Here is a 19,208-nt window from a genome sequence, read left to right as displayed (position 1 = left end):
TGAAAGCAATTGTGTGCATTCAATCTTGATTTTGTTGCCTTGGTTGTGGTTCTCTGGCAAAGTACCTCCTGAGAAACAAAAGTGGCTGTTTGTAAATGTATAGATGCCAAGGATTGAGACAATAATCATCTTTTACCGACCTTGAATATAGTTGTTTTGTTGTTGTTGCTGCTGCTGCTGTTGTTGTTTTAATGAGGAAAGATTTTTGGCTAAAATACCTGTCCTTTAGTGCTCCTTAGATTATCCAGTAGATTATTCAGGAGTGCAAGTAATTTCTTTTCCTGAGATTCAGTCTTGAGAAAAGGACTCCATCTTTTAATTTCACCCATACCAGGACAGGTCAGGATGCTGGACGTATTAGAATGACCAGTCTCACAAATTCTGGAGACCAAAGCCACCCTCCAGGTGGAGTTGGCTAGCAAATCCTTCCTGAAGGGGGCGCTGTGAGCACAGCTAGGCCTGCTGTAGAACCTGGATGTGTGTGGGTGCCTTCTACTGCTTTGAGAACCTCTCCTTCCTTCTCCTCTTCTCTCTGCCCAGCCCCTGTCAATCAGTCACCCTGCCATCACCAAGGAGAGGTTGATCTTCAGCAAGTTTTATATAATTGAACTGGCTGGCCCTTGGGCCACTTACGTTATTTTTGTGTCCCTTTGATAGTGGCCTGTAATCATTCTCTCTGATTCTCTTCCCTGGAGTCAGGTCACGAATCTCCACATGCACATCAAAGTGTCAGCGCCTTGAGGAGGACCTTCGTAAGTGGGATTGTCAAATGTATCTCCCTGCAGTCTTCCACCTTGAGGGGTGACTTCCATCAGTGGAGGAGCAATTTCTCCTGAGCCAACGTAGTCCCATCATCAGGAAACTTTGGCAGTTGAATTGGTTGGGATCTTTGCTGGCTTGTCAAACTGAGAAGAAAGAGGAAAGAGGAGCACTAAACGATGACTGCGTACCACCCATATTTCTGGAGTCCCTGTGGTCTCTACACTGACCCTGCCGATCAATTGTTTAAAGTTCTAGCCACTGTGTTATCAGCCCTGGGATTAACAGAGACACTGGTGCTTCAGTAAGACTTTGCTCTGTATAGGATCCCTGTTCCTGTTTCCTGTTGCACAAACATTGATTTTAAGATGATTTCTCTGGGGAAGGAGAAATGTGTTTCTGTCCTGGGATTTTGTATTCACAGAGAGGACTGCAATCCAGCCTGGGTATGTTACATTGAGCCTCCAGTACCTTTGGTCCTCAGGTTACTCTGCGGACAATGGCCTTCCCTTACTTATATTGTAAGCTTGAAGTAAGGAGTAAATTAAACATGTATAAGAATAGATCTGGAAAATTCACTAAATTTTGTCTTCATTCGGAACATAAGAAACATTATTGAATAAAAAAAAGTTTTTCCATCACAATTGTCACCCCAATAAATTTAATTAAAAAAAAGTTTTTCCTTAGGCAATTTTTATCTTTGTCATTTCCATTTTTCTTTGATTTGTCTGAGTGTGGGAGTGGAATGAATCAGTACAAAGCAGAAGATTAGTGAATCTACAATAATAGGCCAAGGCAACCAGTCAGAAACCCACAGCGCAGTACTGCTGAACTGCACTATGTGTTTAAAACACCTGGGGATCTTGTGAAAAGTCTGTTTTAGCAGTTCTGGGCAAGGCCTAATTTTCTAAATTTCTAGCAAGTTTATTGATATTATTGATGCTACTGATCCAGGAACCTCACAATGAGCAGTAAAGTCTGGTTTGGGGAATGTCCTAAATGTATCTTCTATGCACAGGAATTTCCCCAAAGGAGGAAGTAGAGAAGCAGGAGAGGGAGAAGGACAGGGCAGAAGGGAAGGAGCCACCATGTATTAAGTGCTTTCTGTGCCTCAGGCAAGGTTGTAAACGCTTTTCTTGCAGAAAAAAACAAAAACCACCATACACCTTTATCTTGGACTTCCCAGCCTTACGAAATGTGAGAAATAAATTTCTGTTGTTTAAAAACAAAAACAAAAAACGTGAAGTTGAACTTTATTATTGTCATTATACAAATAAGGTCACTGAAGTTTAAAAAAGAAAACAGACCAACTTCTATCAACTAATAAAAAGAAGAATCAGGATTTGTCCTCAGGCACTCCGAACCCAGAAGCTGGGCTGTTATCTATTTCATTTTATTTTTAAAGAAGAAATGTTTGAAAATAAAATAATAAAAATGGAAATCAAGAGCATTTTGTGGTTTGTTCCAAATGTGAAAAATATATTTTCCAAAGAAAATACTAATAGCTATTTTTTGATCTGTCACAATTCAGCTATAAACAAAGTTAGCATCAAATCCAGCACTGCTCCAAAATTTTCTTGTCATGTATTACTTCACACATTCTTATCTGCATATTATCCTCATCCTCCATCTGCTGCCATCCCACCCACTTACGTTTGCTATGGAAACCTGCATACCATTTAAAAACAAAATCAACCAATCAAACAAGCAACTTTTGCCTTCCTTTGCAACGTTTTTGCCTCTCCCTGGTCCGTGTATCCATTCTTCAGTCTCACAAGACATGATTCCAGCCCACACCCAGAAACTGTCCAAAGATCAAACATCATTTACATAATTTGGGGACTCACAGAAAAATATTTCTACTTCATTACTCTCCTTGAAATATTAGTCTTTGTTCATTGTCTCTGTGGCCATTAGGCCACTATACCCTCCATCACTTGTCAACATTATAAACATATTTACATTTGCCAAATACTTTGGAAATTTACTCAGAATATCTCAGGTACTTCAGAAAGTTGACTATACTCTCTTTGAGAAAGTTTGACAAAAGGCAAGGAGGAAATCTAGACAAGAGTGACACTATGAAAATGAGGGAGTCAAACTATTTTAAATATTAATAAATGACTGTGTTCTGATAATGTTTTTACTGTAGTATATTTTTATTTTATTTTAGAGTATACTCTTTCTACTTATTAAAAAAAGATTGCTCTAAAACAGTATGTCATATTACAGTATGTCATATTACATTGGCAACAGCCTCATACATCTCACATTTACCGTATCTCTTATTTGCATCATTTTGTGCTTGACTTAATCTCATGTTGTTTTGTTTATGATGGCCCCTAACCATAAAAAAAAAAAAAAAAAATCACTGCTAATGTTACCAGTAAGAGGCTGAGATGAATGATAGACCTGGAAACAAAAATAAAAGAAGTGATTAGGACTATGAAAGTGGAAAATCAGTAATAATTATTGCTTGCCAGTCAGGTATGTCTCATTTCACCACAGCTACAATCTTAAAGAATAAGAACAAAGTGACAGAAGCTATTAAAGAATATGCTTTATTGAAGACAACAAGAATAGCAGAAATTTTACAAGGGTCTATATCAGACATGAAGCAACTTCTAATGACCTGATTGAAGACCAGACACAGAAGTGTATCCCTCTCAGTACCATGACAATCATGCCTAAAGTAAATAGTTTGTTTGCAATGTTAAAAGAAAAGGTTGGATCTGACTACAATGTTGAATTTACTGTTAGCTGTAGGTGGTTTAAACAATTCAAAAATTGTTATTCATTACATAATGTGAACATGAGAGGTGAGTGTGAGTTCTGATGTGAAGGCAGCTGAAGAATTATTAGAAACTCTAGATAAGGCTGATTGTGAATGAAAATTGCTTGCCAGAGCAAATATTCAATAAGGACAAAACCTCCCTACGTATATTAAAAACAGATGCCTGAAAGCACTTTCATCCAAAGGAATGCCAAGTCAATGACAGGTTTCAAGGCTTTTAAAGACAGGTTAATAGTTTCTTTTAGGGGCAAATTGAAACCCTTTGTGATATGACACAATGAGAACCCTAGGGCCTTCAAGCATATAAAAAAGCACATTGCCAGGGTACTAGAGGTGTAAAAGCAGAAAGAAGTCATGAATGACCCACATCTTCTTTCAAAATCTCCTCCTAAAGTGCTACACCAGTGATATGGAGTACTGTTTGGAAACTAACATATCTTACAAAATTTTACTTAATGTTGATAATTCTAATAGACATCCTCCTTTTATTTATGATTTTCAACCCAATATCAAAATGGTTGTTTCTTCAAACATCACTTATTTGACCCGAACAATGGATCAAGGAGTCATAGCAGCTGTAAAGGCCTACTTACCTGAAGAGGACCTTTGCTCAGGCTATGGCTGCAGCTGAAAAGGACACTGAGAAGACACCGATATAATTCTGGAATGATTGCAACGTTCATGAATTCATCAAGAACCTTGTCTGGGTTTGGGGTGATGTCACCAAGGAGTGAGTATATTAATGGCATCTGGAAGAAGACACTCAAGAGGTTCATCCATGACGTCACAGGATTTGCCAAAAATAAAGAGGATGTAAAAAATAAAAAAACACTGTAGTTGAAGTGACAAACAACTTTAACCTGGGTGTATATGAGGATGACATTGAGGAGCTCCTAAAATAGATTATGAGAAATTGACTGATGAGGAATTGATGGAACTGGATTAGGAATGCATAGTTAAAGAAGAAGAGGCAAAAAAAAAAAAAAAATGAAAGAAAGAAAGAAAGAAAGAAAGAAAGAAAGAAAGAAAGAAAGAAAGAAAGAAAGAAAGAAAGAAAGAAAGAAAGAAAGAGAAAGAAAACTGCAAGAGAAAAAAAAGAACACTGAAGATATTTCACAGTGAAGGGTTTAGCAAAAACTTTTGCAGACAATTTTGAGTTAATTTTGGTATATGGTGACAGATAGCAGTCTAGTTTCATTCTTTTGCATGTGGCTTTCCAATGGCTTTCCAGTGGCTTTCCCAGCACCATTTATTGCAGAGGCTCTCTTTTCTCCATTGTGTGTTTTGGCTCCTTTTTCAAAAATTATCTGCCCATATATGTGTGAGATTATTTCTGGGTTTTTAATTATATTCTGTTCATCTGTGTGTTTTTCTGCCAATTTATTTTTTAAATTTCTTTTTAAATTAAATTTATTAGGATAACAGTGGTTAATAACATTACATAATTTTATATAATTATATAATACAAGATTATAATTGGACACCTGTGTACCCTGTTGCATGCTCTACAACCAAAGTCTAGTTTCCTTCTGTTATCATATACTGATCTCTTTTACTCACTTTTCCTGCCTCCCACTGTCTTTCCCGTGGGGTTACCACCATTCAGTTGTCTGTATCTATGATTTTTTTTTGTTTGTTTTATTATTTCATTACTTTTTGTTTTGTATTCCACATGCGAGTGAAATCATATGGTTTTTGTCCTTTTCTGTTTGACTTATTTCACTGAGCACAATACCCTCCGGATTCATCCATGTCCAATGTTTTGATTATTGTTGCTTTGTAGTATAAATTGAAGTCAGGGAGTATGATACCTCTGGCATTGTTCTTTTTTCTCAGGGTTGCTTTGGCTATTCAGGGTCTTTTGTGATTCCATACAAATCTTATGATTTTCTGTTCTATTTCTTTTAAAAATGCCATTGTGCTTTTGTTTTGTTTTTTTTTGCACAAAATTAATGTTTTTTCCACCTTTGTGTTATACTCCTGGATCCTTCACCAATGTTACATGAGATAAAAAACAAAAGCAAAACAAATAAAAAGCTGAAATCAGAATCACTAATGTTATCAAGTAGGGAAACAAATCAATTAAAATGTAGCAGCCATCAGCAAGAGTACAGCAAAGACAATGTTGTAAAATGAAACAGAAAATTGCTGGAAAACTGTATGCATTATACTCCTTCAAACCAGCAAAATCATCCCCCACATACAATAGAACATAAACAGAATTCTTTTCCTGTAAGGTGTAAAATGCAAGTTCTTTTTTAAATATTGTGGATGAGTAAAATGTGCTTGTAATGGTAATTCTACTAAGCTATTACAGAGTGAACCAGGAACACATTTATGAATTCTGGGGATGATGTATGCTGTAATTCTTTGACTGGAAAAGTGGACACTCTAGCCAAAGTTAAAAAAAAGAAAAAAAGAAAAAAACACAGAGGTACAAGACAAAGGCAAATGAGACTTCTCTTATATCTTATATCTTAGCAACATTTAGATGGAAATCAAATTTAAATGCAGACCACTTTGCTTTTGAAGAGGCTATGGTTCAGGAATCAAACCTTGATTGCTTGACACAGTCTCCTATGAGAATACTCAGAAGGTGTCTTCTTAACCAACAAACCTATTTTTAGTGGTGGAGCCGCTCTTAGTAGCTGTGTCTGCATGGGACTGATAATCAATTACTATCTTTGGAGGAAGTCCTGACCTTTCCTTGCACATCCTCCCTAACAGCTTCTCTGTTTTCACATTTAGTAGTCCATGTTTCTGTCTTATCACCTTTAGCTCTAACATTAACAGCAGCTCCACATACATAGTCACTGCAGTCATCAAAAGATTCTCCAAAAAGGCACAACAATGTTTCTAGTCAAAAGCAATCAAGGTCTTTGCTGTTTATCAATGTAATTAGCCATCGTCCTCCACGTTTGTTTTTCTCATCTTCCCACATAGATTCAATACCATCCTTAAAAAGCGAGTAGTCACAGCCAGACATTAAATTACTAAACAAATGGATATGGTTGTACAGAGCACAAACGTCTTCAACAGTATTAAACTTAGAGATCAGCTGAAGGTTTGCTTGCCAAGTTTTGCTTTTATCAATTTTGAAAAACCAGAGTGCCCATCTGTTCTGTAAAGGATGTTTAATACAGTGTTCTGGGTTAGCAAACTCTTAATTAGATTCTGTTTTCTCTTCTTCTGTAGGCAAGAGATTAGGAGTAGTGGTGATTTCTGGTTCCACAGCCACCATCTTAGATCGATCTGCCATTTGGATTTTGAGGGGGATTGCATTCAATCTGTATATTGTTTTAGGTAATATGGCCATTTTGACTATGTTGATTCTTCCAATCAATGAACACCAAATATCTTTCTATTTCTCTGTGTGTTCTTCAATTTATTTTAATAATATCTTATAATTTTTAGTGCATAGGTCCTTCATAACTTTTAATAAGTTTATTCCTAGGTATTTATTCTTCTTTTTGCAATTGAAAAGAGAATGTATTTTTTTTTTTTTAATTTTCCCCCGAAATCTCATTGTTAGTATATAGGAACGCAATGGATTTTTATATATTGATTTTGTATCCTGCAACTTTACTATATTTGTTTATTGTTTCTAAAAGTTTTTTTTGGTGGAGTCTGGGATTTTGTGTATAAAGAATCATGTCATCTGTGAAAAGTGACAATTTAACTTCTTCATTCCCAATTTGGATGCCTTTTATTTCTTTCTCTTGCTTGATTGCTGTGTCTAGGACTTCTAATACCACGTTGAATAAAAGTGGTGAAAGTGGGCATCCCTGTCTTTTTCTAATCATAGAAGTAAAGGCTTCAGTTTTTCACCATTGAGTATGACATTAGCCAAAGGCTTGTTATATATGGCCTTTATTATGTCGGAGTATTTTACTTCTATACCCATTTAATTAATTTCAAATTGATGTTCTATCTTGTCAAATGCTTTTGCTGCATCTATTCATATACTCATAATATTTCTACCATTATTTTGTTTGTATGGTGTAGCACATTGATTGATTTGCATATGTTGAACTGGCTTTCTGCCCACCACTGGAATGAATCCCATTTGACTAATGTGTAATTTTTTGAATGTGTTGTTGTATTGGATTTGCTAGTGTTTTGTTTAGGATTTGTGTGTCCGTATTCATCAGAGATATGTCTGTAGATTCGTTTTTTGTGTTATTTTTACCAGGTTTAGTATCAGGGTAATATTGGCCTCATAAATGAGTTAAGAAGTATTGTTTCTTCTTCAATTTTTTTGAAAAGTTTGAGAAGAACAAGTACTAAATCATCTTTTAATGTTTGGTAGAATTCACTAGTGAAGCCATGTGGTCCTGGGCTTTTGCTTCTGGGGAGGTTTTGGATGATTGTTTCAATTTTCCTAATGTTGATCAGTCTATTTAGATTTTCTAGTTCTTCGTGACTCAGTCTAGGAAAGTTATATATTTTTAAGAACTTTTCCATTTCTTCTAGGTTATTGAATTTGGTGGCATACAGTCTTTCATAGTATTCATCTTTTTAATTTCTTTTATTGCCAAATATTGGGGAACAGTGTATTTTTCCAGGACCCATCAGCTTCAATTCAAGTCTTTGTTTTCAATTTAGTTGTGGAGGGGCACAGCTCAGCTCCAAGTTAAATCATTATTTTCAGTCTAGCTGTGGAGGGTGCATCTCACTGGCCCATGTGGGAATCGGACTGGCAACCTTTGTGTTATGAGCACTGTGCTCTAACCAACTGAGCCAACTGGCCACCCCTTTCATAGTATTCTTGTATGATCCTTTGTACTTCTGTGGTATCCATTTTGACTTCTCCTCTTTCATCTTTGGTTTTGTTTGTTTGTGTCTTTTCTCTTTTTTCCTTAGTGAGTCTACCCAGGAGTTTGTCAATTTTATTAATCTTTTCAAAGAACCAGCTCTTTGTTGCATTAATTTTTTCTATCGACATTTTGTTCTTTATTTCATTTAATTCTGCCCTAATTTTTATCATTTTCTTTTTTTCTGCTGACTTTGGGTTTCATTTGTTCTTTTTCTAGTTCATTAAACTAGGTTGTTTAGTTGTTTATTTGGAATTTTCCTTGTTTCTTGAGAAAGGACTGTAATCATATAAATTTCCCTTTTCTTACTGCTTTCACATCATCCCAATGATTTTGATATGTTCTATGTATATTCTCATTTGTTTTTATGTGCCTTTTGATCTCTCCTTTTATTTCTCCTTTGATCCAGTCGTTCTTTAGTAGCATGTTGTTTAACTGCCAAATATTTGTGGTTTTTCCTACTTTCTTCTTGTAGGTGATCTCCAATTTCAAAGTATTGTGGTCAGAGAATATGGTTGGTATTATTTCAGTCTTAAATTTGTTGAGACTGGTTTTGTGTTCCAACATATGGTCTGTTAGTGAGAATGTTCCATGTGCACTAGAAAAGAATGTATAGTCTGGTATTCTGGAATGAAAGGCTCTGATTGTGTTGATGATCATATTTCCCTGAAAATAAGACTGTGGCTTATATTAATTTTTGCTCCAAATTATGCATTAGGGCTTATTTTCAGGGGGTGTCTTATCTTTTATGTACAACAATCTACATTTATTCATGTAAAAAAGTCTACATTTATTCAGATAAAGTCATGTCATCTTCTTCTGGAACATCATCATAACTCTCCAAACTCCAAATTCTGGCTTGAATTTCTTGTAACTCCATTTCCTGTAGAACCATTGGCCCCCATCTCTCATGTACAACAATAGAGCTCTCCTTAAATGAGAACTTCTTCTCCATGTAGCCTGCCCATAGTTCATGGGCAACACAGCTGTCAGTGATTTTATCCCACGAATTCTTCACCAAAGTCGTGACTTCTTGCAGGCTAGGCTTCACCAAGTTTCCACGCTGATTTCTCTCCATTCTATTTTCAATGTAGTCATTGATTTCCATGTGCAAATTGTTCTTGAATGGCTTGTTTATTGCAATATCAAGAGTCTGGAGATAGGTAGTTATTCCTGCAGGAATCGTTATTTGATGTATTCTTCTCTTCAAAGAAGTTCTTCATGTCTTTAACATGGTGAGTGCTTGCTGAATCCCAGACTAGCAAACCTCTTTGGCCACCTCGCAAAACAGGTGGCAGCATTAAATCAACCCACTTCCTTATAACTGCTTGTGTGCACTAGGCTTTTTCTGTTTTAAGAACATAAATGTCTGAAACACATTCAACATTATCTTTCTTGCCCTTAGTGATGATTAGAGGTGGGGCTTTCTTGCCAGCCAGACAAATTGCCAAAATACAGGTAACACATGAACTTTTGTAACCAGTGGAGGGAATGTAGACAGAGAAGGCACCCCTCTGATAAACTGTCATTTGAGATCCTTGGCCATTGAATACTACAGTTTCATCCATAGCAATCATGTTGGAGAGTTGGAACTTAGAAAAGTCGATGCCATCAACAATGGACTTGAATACAAGTACACGTTTAAATAACTTCAGTATCTTCCAGCTTGAACAGTGTTGTTGATCTTTTTAGAGATAGTTCATATCTCTGATAAAAAGCCATTGTTGTGATGCTTTGAATTCTTCTGGGGATATTTCTAACTGTGGTGCCATTTTAAGGGCAAATGCTTGAATATCAGCCCTGTGCACAACCAAAGTCTTTGCTCTCCTGTCAGGAATCCATTCACAGATGATGTCTTCCAGCTCAGGAAATAATGGTTGCCAACCTGATCCACACTTGTGCTTCTTTGCATTTCCCCTTGCATTATGATTATTGAACTGAAATCACCAATAAAAAGGCACAGAGTAGCAGACTGGATGAAAAAACAAAACCCAACCATATGCTGCCTTCAAGTGGCACATGTGAGTTGTAAGGACAAATATAGGCTTAAAGTGAAAGGGTGGAAAATGACTCTCCAAACAAATGGCATCCAGAGAAAAGCAGATGTTGTACCTGTTGACTGAGGTTATCGTACTCTGCTCACTATTTTTGGACCATACAGAGATCCAACTTCTTATCTTTGCAGAAAGCTGTAAGGTTTTTGCCCCAGGAGTTCTCCATGATTCCTTTCTTGTACTTGATGGAATAGCTCTTTCTTTTTGCACTCATCTTGTCTGGGGGTCAAAATACTATTCCCGTTAAATCTATCATTAAATCAAGTGTTAATTGAAGACTTACGACAAAATTGATGACAGTTAAGAATGATGGTCCACACAAAAGCGACGAAGAATTACAGGCACCAAAATTAAGAAAGCATTTCTTTTTTTCACACGAGTGCATTAAGTATGCCTGTTACAACACACAACGTATTGAATTATGAAAATTCATATTAGACACAATCATGTCCGTTCGCTATCAAGTGCGCACGTTTTTCGTGCGTTATGTCCGTACTCTGGTCATTCAGCAAAAAGTCTCGAGTTCATCTGTTTACATAGGCATTTACCTTTCGTCCAAAGGCACCCGCTTGGGTATTTACAAACAGTTAATTATAATTTATATTATCATTTATTTTAAGTATTAATGTTAGTAATATTATTTATTTATATTTAATTATATATTAATATTATTACTTATAATTCAATACGTCTGTTGTGTGTTGCAACGGATGTACTAAATGTGTCCATCTGGCAGACAATCTTAACTGGAGTTTATTTTTGGGGTAGAGCTTATATTATGAGCATCCTGAAAAAAATCATGTTAGGGCTTATTTTCCAGTTAGGTCTTATTTTCGGGGAAACGTGGTATATCCATTTGGTCTAATGTATCATTTAAGGCTGATATTTACTTATTGATTTTCTGTTTGGATGATCTATCCAATGCCAATAAGGGGTATATAGGTCCCTTACTATAATTGTGTTATATCAGTTTCTCCCTTTAGTTCTGTTAGTAGTTGCTTTATATATTTTGGTGCTCCCTGATTGAGACCATACATATTGATAAGTATTATGTCTTCTTGATGTATTGTCCCCTTTATCATTATGAAATATCCATCTTTGTCTCTTGTTACCATTTTAATCTTGAAGTGTATTTCATCAGATGTAAAGATGGCTACACCTGCTTTTCTCTGGATGCCATTTGTTTGGAGTATCATTTTCCACCCTTCCACTTTAAGCCTATATTTGTCCTTACAACTTACATGTGCCTCTTGAAGGCAGCATATGGTTGGGTTCTGTTTTTTCATCCAGTCTGCTACTCTGTGCATTTTTATTGGTGATTTCAGTTCAATAATCATAATCCGAGTGATTATTGATATATAAAAATTTCCTATAGCCATTTTGTCTTTTGTTTTCTGGTCGCTTGGTGTCTCTATTGTTTCTTTGCCTTTGTGTTTCTGTTTGTTATTTTAGTTTTGTTGTATTCTATGATGATTTTTCTCTCTTTCTTCTTTTTTTATGTTATGTATCTCAGTTCTAGATTATTTTGATTGGTTACCATTAAGTTTATGTAAAAGAAGTTTTCATATATACAGTAGTCCTTTTTCTTCAGCATGCATTTCATCTCCATTTTTCTTTGCAAATTCAGAACTTTACCCTCTCCCCTTTTATGTTTTGGTTTTCACATATTATTTTTATTTATGCTGTGAGTTTATTTCCAAGTTGCAGTAGCAAATTATGTTGTTCTTCTTTTTTTATTTTTTATGTTTTTATCTCCTTTAACCTTTCTGTTATATTTAAGTGTATAGTGGCCTATTCTGATTAGGGGTTGCAATTTCCTGCTTCTGTCTGTCTGTCAGTTATCTCACTCATAGTTTTGTATTTTTGTTTCAGGCAGAATAACCTCCTTCATTATTTCCTGTAATGCATGCCGGCCTTGTGATGGAAAATTTCCTTAGCTTCTGTATGTCTGGAAAAATTTGTATTACTCCTTTATATCTAAAGAATAACTTTGCTGGATATGTTATTCTTGGCTGGTAATTGCACTTTTTCAATAGTTTGAATATTTTATTCCATTCCATCCTAGCTTGTAGAGTTTCTGTTGAAAAATCTGGTAATAATCTAATAGGCTTCCCTTTTAGGTTACCATCTACTTTTTCCTGACTGCCTTGAATATTCCTTCTTTGTCATTAATTTTTGACAGTGTCAATATAATGTACCTTGGAGAAAGCTGTTGAGGATTGATATAATTAGGTGTTTTGTTGGCTTCTTGGATTCAAGCATCGAGTTCTTTCCAAAGATTTGACAAGTTTTCATCAATTTTTCATCAAATTACTTATTTGAATAGGCTCTGTTCCCTTCTCCTTGACTTCTTCTTCTGGTATACCCATTATTCTTATATTGCTCTTTCTCGTGGAGTCAGATAGTTCTTGCAAAATTCTTTCATTTCTTTTAACCCTGAAGTCTCTCTCTTCTTTCAACTGTGTCATTTACAGATTTCTATCTTCGATATTACTAATTCTTTCCTCCTTCTGATCCACTCTATTTCCTAAGCTCATATTTCATTCTTCATCTCTTTTATTGACTTCTTCAGCTCAGGAATTTCTATTTGGTTCCTTTTTAAATTTTTAATCTCTTTGTAAAGTTTTCATTTTATTGTTGAATTTATTTCTGAGTTTATTAAACTGCCCATCTGAGTTTTCTTGCATCTCATTGAGTGTTTTCAGAACTACAATCTTGATTTTTCTCTCATTTAAGTCACAAATTTCCATATCTTTAAGTTTATTTTCTGGAGATTTTTCTTTTTCTTTCTGAGCTGCCTTGTTACTTTGTTTGTTCAAGGTAACTAATAGATTATTTCTTTTCCTACCCATGTATGGGAATGAATTCTGCAGTACGTTGATATGAAAAGATCTTTCTTTTGTTTTCCAGTAGGTGGTGCTCTTATTCTTACTCTGTTCCAGCTTCTCCTGGTGAAAGATTACCTGGGGAGGTTGGTGTCTCCTCTGTAATCAGGTTGCCTTAGTCTCAGGGCACCACTCCTATGGCACAGTGTGGTGGACAATGGGGTTCTGAATCCCTAAAACCCCAGTACTGTCCTTGCAGCCAGATGCAGAACTACACTGCAGTCCTGAGTGCCCCTGCTGGGATCAGCCACAAAAGGTAAAGTAGGCTGAAAGAGACCACTGGTGTGTTTGTGTCTTTGTTCTTCTCTGAGTAATGGCTACTTCCAGACTTCAGATGCCTCACCTGTATGTCTCTGCCCTTGTAACTGGGATTAACTTCAGTGTTCATCTGCCACTCAGGAGCTGTCTCTCCAGTTCTCAGGGCTGTCGATATTTTGCTCTTCAACCTGACACTCACTGCTACAATTAATTTTGGGGTCCTCTGTTAGCTCTGGGGGGAGTATGGAAAGGCAAGCTCTGGGAGGGTGGGGGGAGATAACCATGCTCCATGGTTTTGTTTTCTGCCTGGCAGTGAGGGCTGCTAGACCACAGTTGTTGCACTTCAGTATTCAGTCTTTGCACCAAGGTCTCTGCCCTGGTTTCTGCGTTCAGCTGTATTATATGCCGATCACTCAGGCAGGAATGCCTGGGGCCACTGAGAGTGCACCAGCAGCCTGAGTCCTCCCCTCTCCCGGAATCTGCAGTAAACTCTTAGCTGATTCTGTGTCGCTGAGCTCTGGGCTATGTCCTCTCACCTGTCTCTGCTCTTCTCGATTCCCTCCTCCCCTGTTCACCCTTATTCACCCACTTTTAGATGTTTTGATACATGGATCCCTCAAATGTGTTTGTGTGTTGTGAAAGGAATTATTGAATTATAGCTGTTCAACTTATAACTTCAAGGGGAGAGGTCAAGGGGGACCCTTTACGTTGCCATGTTTCTGACGTCACTTCCGTAAATTACAATTTTAAAAATTGAATAAGTTTATATAATAAGGATATCAAGAAAGAAAATATTTTCTGTACTGCTCTGTAACGTGTTTGTGTTTTAAGCTAAGTGATATTACAAAGAGTCAAAACTTAAAAAATAATTTAAATCTATAAAGTAAAAAAGTTACAGTAAGCTAAGGTTAATTTATTACGGGAGAAATAATTTTTTAAAATAAATTTAGTGTAGCCTAAGTGTATAGCATTTAAAATTTCTACAGTAATGTCCTAAGCCTTCACATTCACTCACTACTCACTCACTGACTCAGCCAGAGTAACTTCCAGTCCTGCAAGCTCCATTCATGGTAAGTATCCTGTACAGGTGTACCATTTTTTATCTTTTATACCATACTTTTACTTTACCTTTTTTATGTTTAGACATATGTAGATACACGTATACTTATCATAGTGTTACAATCGCCTGCAGCATTCAGTACAGTAATATACTGTACAAGTTTGTAGCCTACGAGCAATGGGCTATACTGTATAGCCCAGGTTTGTAATAGGTTATAACATCTAGATTTGTGTAAGTACACTTTATGATGTTCACACAACGAAGAAATTGCCTAATGATGCATTTCTCAGAAATTTTCTCATTGTTAAGTGATACATGACTATATGTGTTAGTGCTTATGCAAGTTCCACACTGTTTTCAATTGCTATAAATGTGTGATGAGTTGTAAAATCAGGAAATGTCAATCATTAAGTTTTCTTTTCCTTTTTCAAGATTGTTTTGGCTAACTCATAGACACAGACAATAGTTTAGTGGTTACCAGAAGTTAAGGGGGGAGGGGGATGGTAGATGAGGGTAAAGGGGATCAAATATATGGTGATGGAAGGAGAACTGACTGGGTGCTGAACACACAATGGGATTTATAGATGATGTAATACAGAATTGTACACCTGAAATCTGTGTAACTTTACTAAGAATTGTCACCCCAATAAACTTTAATTTAAAAAAAAAAGATTGTTTGGCTATTCAAGATTGTTTTGGCTCTCCTGAAATTCCATAAGAAGAATAAATTCCATATATATATATATATATATATATATATATATATATATATATATATCCAGAATAAAAAAACAAAAACAATATTAATGTTTAATAGTGAATTCATTGAATTTGAAGATTACTTTGGGTGTATGGTCATCTTAATAATGTTAAGTCATCCAGTCAATAAACATGGATGTCTTTTATTTCTTTTTCTTGCCTAATTACTCTGGCTAAAACTTCTAATACTGGATTGAATACAAGTGATGAAAGTGAGCATCTTCGTCTTATTCCTGATCTTAGGGGGGAAACTTTCAGTTTCTCACTACTGAATATGATGTTAGCTGTGCAATTTTCATATATTTTGAGAAATTTTTCTTCTATTCCTATTTTGTTGCATTTTTTTTATCATGAAAAAATGTTCAATCATGTCAAATGCTTTTTCTGTGTCAATTGAGAAGACCATGAGATTTATTTTCCCTTCATCCAATTAATGTAATGTTTTATACAGATTGATTTCTGTATGTTGACTCAGAATTGCATTCCTTGGATAAGTCCCACTTGGTCATCATGTACAATCCTTTTAACATGCTGTTGGAATTCGTGTGCTGGTATTTTGTTGAGAATTTTTGCATCTCATTCGTAAGGGATTCTGGTCTGTAGTCTCTTGTGATGTCTGTCTAGCTGTGGTATCAAGGTAACACTGGCCTCATAGAATGATTTAGGAAGTGTTTCCTCCTTTTCTATTTCTTTTGTTTGTTTTTTAAGAATTTGAAAAGTATTGGTGATAATTCTTGATATGTTTAGCAGAATTCACCAGTGAAGCCATCTGATCCTTGACTTCTCTTTGTTGTTCTCACCCTCGTGGAATCAATTGGGCAACAAAATGGCATGGAAATTTACAATAACCTATTGGAGGTGTCTTGATGGGAGGGAAATATGAGTTGTTATCAGAGAATCCTGGATGAGCAAAGTGGACTGGGAGAATCGAGGAAGCTCTCTGTGAAGAGGGGACCTCTAGGCTGAGCTCTGGTGGAGTTATCAGGCGGTGGAAGATGAAAGAGATTGGAAGACAGTATTAATGGCATGGAGGAGTGAAGAAGTATGGTATATGTGTGGAACTACAAACAGTTCAGAGTGACATGAGGGGAGGGTGTAAGATGAAACATGAGGGGAGGTTGTGAGATAAAGTGTGGAAGAAGGGTGACTGCGAAGATATTGAGTGGGGAGAAGAAGGTGAATTTCATCAAAGATAGTAGAAAACTATATATATATATATTTTTTTTACAAATATGCTTTTATTTTTATTTTTTTTATTTTTTTAGTTTATTAGTTTCAGGTGTACAAGACAAGATAATACTTAGACGTTCATCATTTATGTCCCTCACACTGTGAACCCCCCTCCCCCCATCCACTATCCCTCCGACCTCGCACCAAGCCATCACATTATATATATAAAATTATAGTTGGCATTCATTATTGTTTAGCTTCTGGTGTACAATGCCATGATCAGGCATCTACAGTATCCCTGAAGTGGTCTCCCAAATGGGACACGTGTCCATCGGATACCCAACAAAATGTTTACAACATTATTGATTATGTTCCCCAAATTAATTTTCAAAAACCCTGAGGCCATCTTGTAGTTACCAGCTGCTTCCTAATCCCTTTACCTTTCCCCTTATCCCCACCTCCCCCATCTAACAACTCTCAGTTTTTCCTTTTTGTCCCCAAAACTGTTTCTGATTAGTTCATTCACTTATTCTTTTCTTTAGATTCCACATATAAGTGAGATCACATGGTATTTGTCTTTCTCTTTCTGACTTATTTCACTTAACATAATGCTCTCTAGCTCCATCCATGTTGTTACAAATGGTAAGATTTCTTTCTTCTTTATGGCTACGTAATACTCCATTGTATAAATGTACCACAGCTTCTTAATCCAGTCATCTACCGATGGGCATTTCGGTTGAGTAGAAAACTATTGAAGGAATGTAAGAAGGGACATGTTATGGTCAGGTTTACATCATCATCATCATCATCATCATCATCATCATCATCATCATCATCATCATCATATCTGCTTTAAGGTTTTTTTTCTTTCTACAGTGTAGAGAATGTTTAAATGTTGGCAGGTCAGGATCAGATTCACCAGTAAGGAAAAGGAGTGGAGGGAAGGATAAGAAACTCATCTGAAATAAAAAATGAGACCCATATAGCCTATCTAAAGGAATTTGGTTTCAGGGAAGAGAATCTAGGAGATAAAACAAGGCCTTTCCTCCACCTGGATTTCTTTCCACCATTGCCCCCAATCCATCTCTTTCCAACACAATTAAGCCTTCAAGATAGAGCCCACTAGTTCCTTCTTTCATGATTGATCCTCAGTTCTTTTAAGTCTCATGCAATCTTTTCTCCCCTTAATCACCTAAGATGCTATGTTTCTGTCTTATGCCAATTATTTTTGGAAAAACATTTGTTTAACACCTTAAATATTTCAGTTATCGTTTTCAACATTACAACCTATAGAAAATAAGACATGAATAGAAATTTACTTTGCAGTATATTCATTTATATACTTAGTTTATTTCATACTGTGTAACTTTCTATGTGATGTGGGCAAGTTATGCTGCATTTTTAAGCCTTTGTTTCATTCTCTAGGATAAAAGAGATTGAAATAATTACCTTAAATGTTGCCAAATTAAATGAAATGACATGCATTGATCACTTCACACAGAGGTTAATAGTATATCTGTTGCCAGTTGTATATAGCTGTATCATTGTTCTGTTGTCTGTGTCTGCTGGATTATAAGATGGCGACTGTATTGGTCATCTTCTCTCTGGTCTGGTACTTGGAATGGTGCTTGATCCACAGGATTTAATACAAGTTCTCTACAATAATTTATTTAAGTTGATAAGAACACCATCCTTAACAAATGACCACCCTGTCTTTTCGTACCATGAGTGTCCACATCCAGTGTTCAGAAACCAGATGAAGTGCCTAATGCTGACAGGGGAAGCTTCTATCTGAGGTCTGGTCCAGGTCATTCTTAGGGAAGTTTCTATGCGTAATTGCTGCAAAGATGGTGGCCTCATCCCACCTCAGTTAGTCTGAGTATGATGGACCTTCATTCCAGGTCTTTTCAGGTGACATGTGAATGGATATCAAAGTCTTCTTCAAAGTTTGTAAGGTTAAACTTGCTCCCACATTATAGGTCATTAGAACTAGCCATGGACAAACAAGAACTCCAGGTTGTTGGGACTTTTATTCTATGACTTCATCAAGCACAAATATCCTAATCTTTTCATCTTTTCTTTCTCCATCTCTTTCTCATCACTCCATTTTTTAACTTCATTCTCCATCCGCTATGTATTAGTTTCTTATTGATACTATGACAAATTACCACACATTTAGTAGTTCACAACAACTGAAATATATTATCTTACAGTTTAGAAGGTTTGAAGTCTAAAATGGACCAGCAGAGAAAGCTTTAAAGGAGAATCCATTTCTTTGACTTTTCCAGATTTTAGAAGACTTTTCAGATTACTTAGCAATATGCATCTGTATTTCCTCCATGTCTTTTCATGGCTTGATAGTTTATTTCTATTTATTGCTGAATGATTTTCTACAACTAGATTATGACAGTTGGTTTCTCTAATCAACTACTGAAGAACATTTTGGTTCTTTGGAATTTTGGCAATTATAAATAAAGCTGCTATAAACTTTGTGTCAGATATTTGTGTAGACAGAAGTTTTAATCTCCTTTAGATAAATAACAAAAGAACATAATTGCTGGATCATATAATTAGTATGTTTAGTTCTGTAAGAAACTGAAACTATCTTCCAAAGTGGATGTACCCATTTACATTGCTATCAACAATGAATGAGCT

The 19,208-nt window shown here is 36.0% G+C and overlaps 1 pseudogene across 1 annotated transcript; it reads right to left on the bottom strand.

Moving 5' to 3' along the window:
* Positions 1-6,157: 6,157 nt before the first annotated feature.
* LOC308492330 (eukaryotic translation initiation factor 4E-like) lies at positions 6,158-6,794 on the bottom strand (annotated as a pseudogene). Its single transcript has one exon. The product of its transcript is annotated as a eukaryotic translation initiation factor 4E-like (transcript).
* Between the last annotated feature and the right edge of the window lie 12,414 nt (positions 6,795-19,208).

This window comes from Rhinolophus hipposideros (assembly GCF_964194185.1).
Source record: "Rhinolophus hipposideros genome assembly, chromosome: 24".
Taxonomy (NCBI): Eukaryota; Metazoa; Chordata; class Mammalia; order Chiroptera; family Rhinolophidae; genus Rhinolophus; species Rhinolophus hipposideros.
The sequence above is the reverse complement of the archived record's forward strand: the minus strand, read 5'-3'. Positions and strand labels throughout refer to the sequence as shown.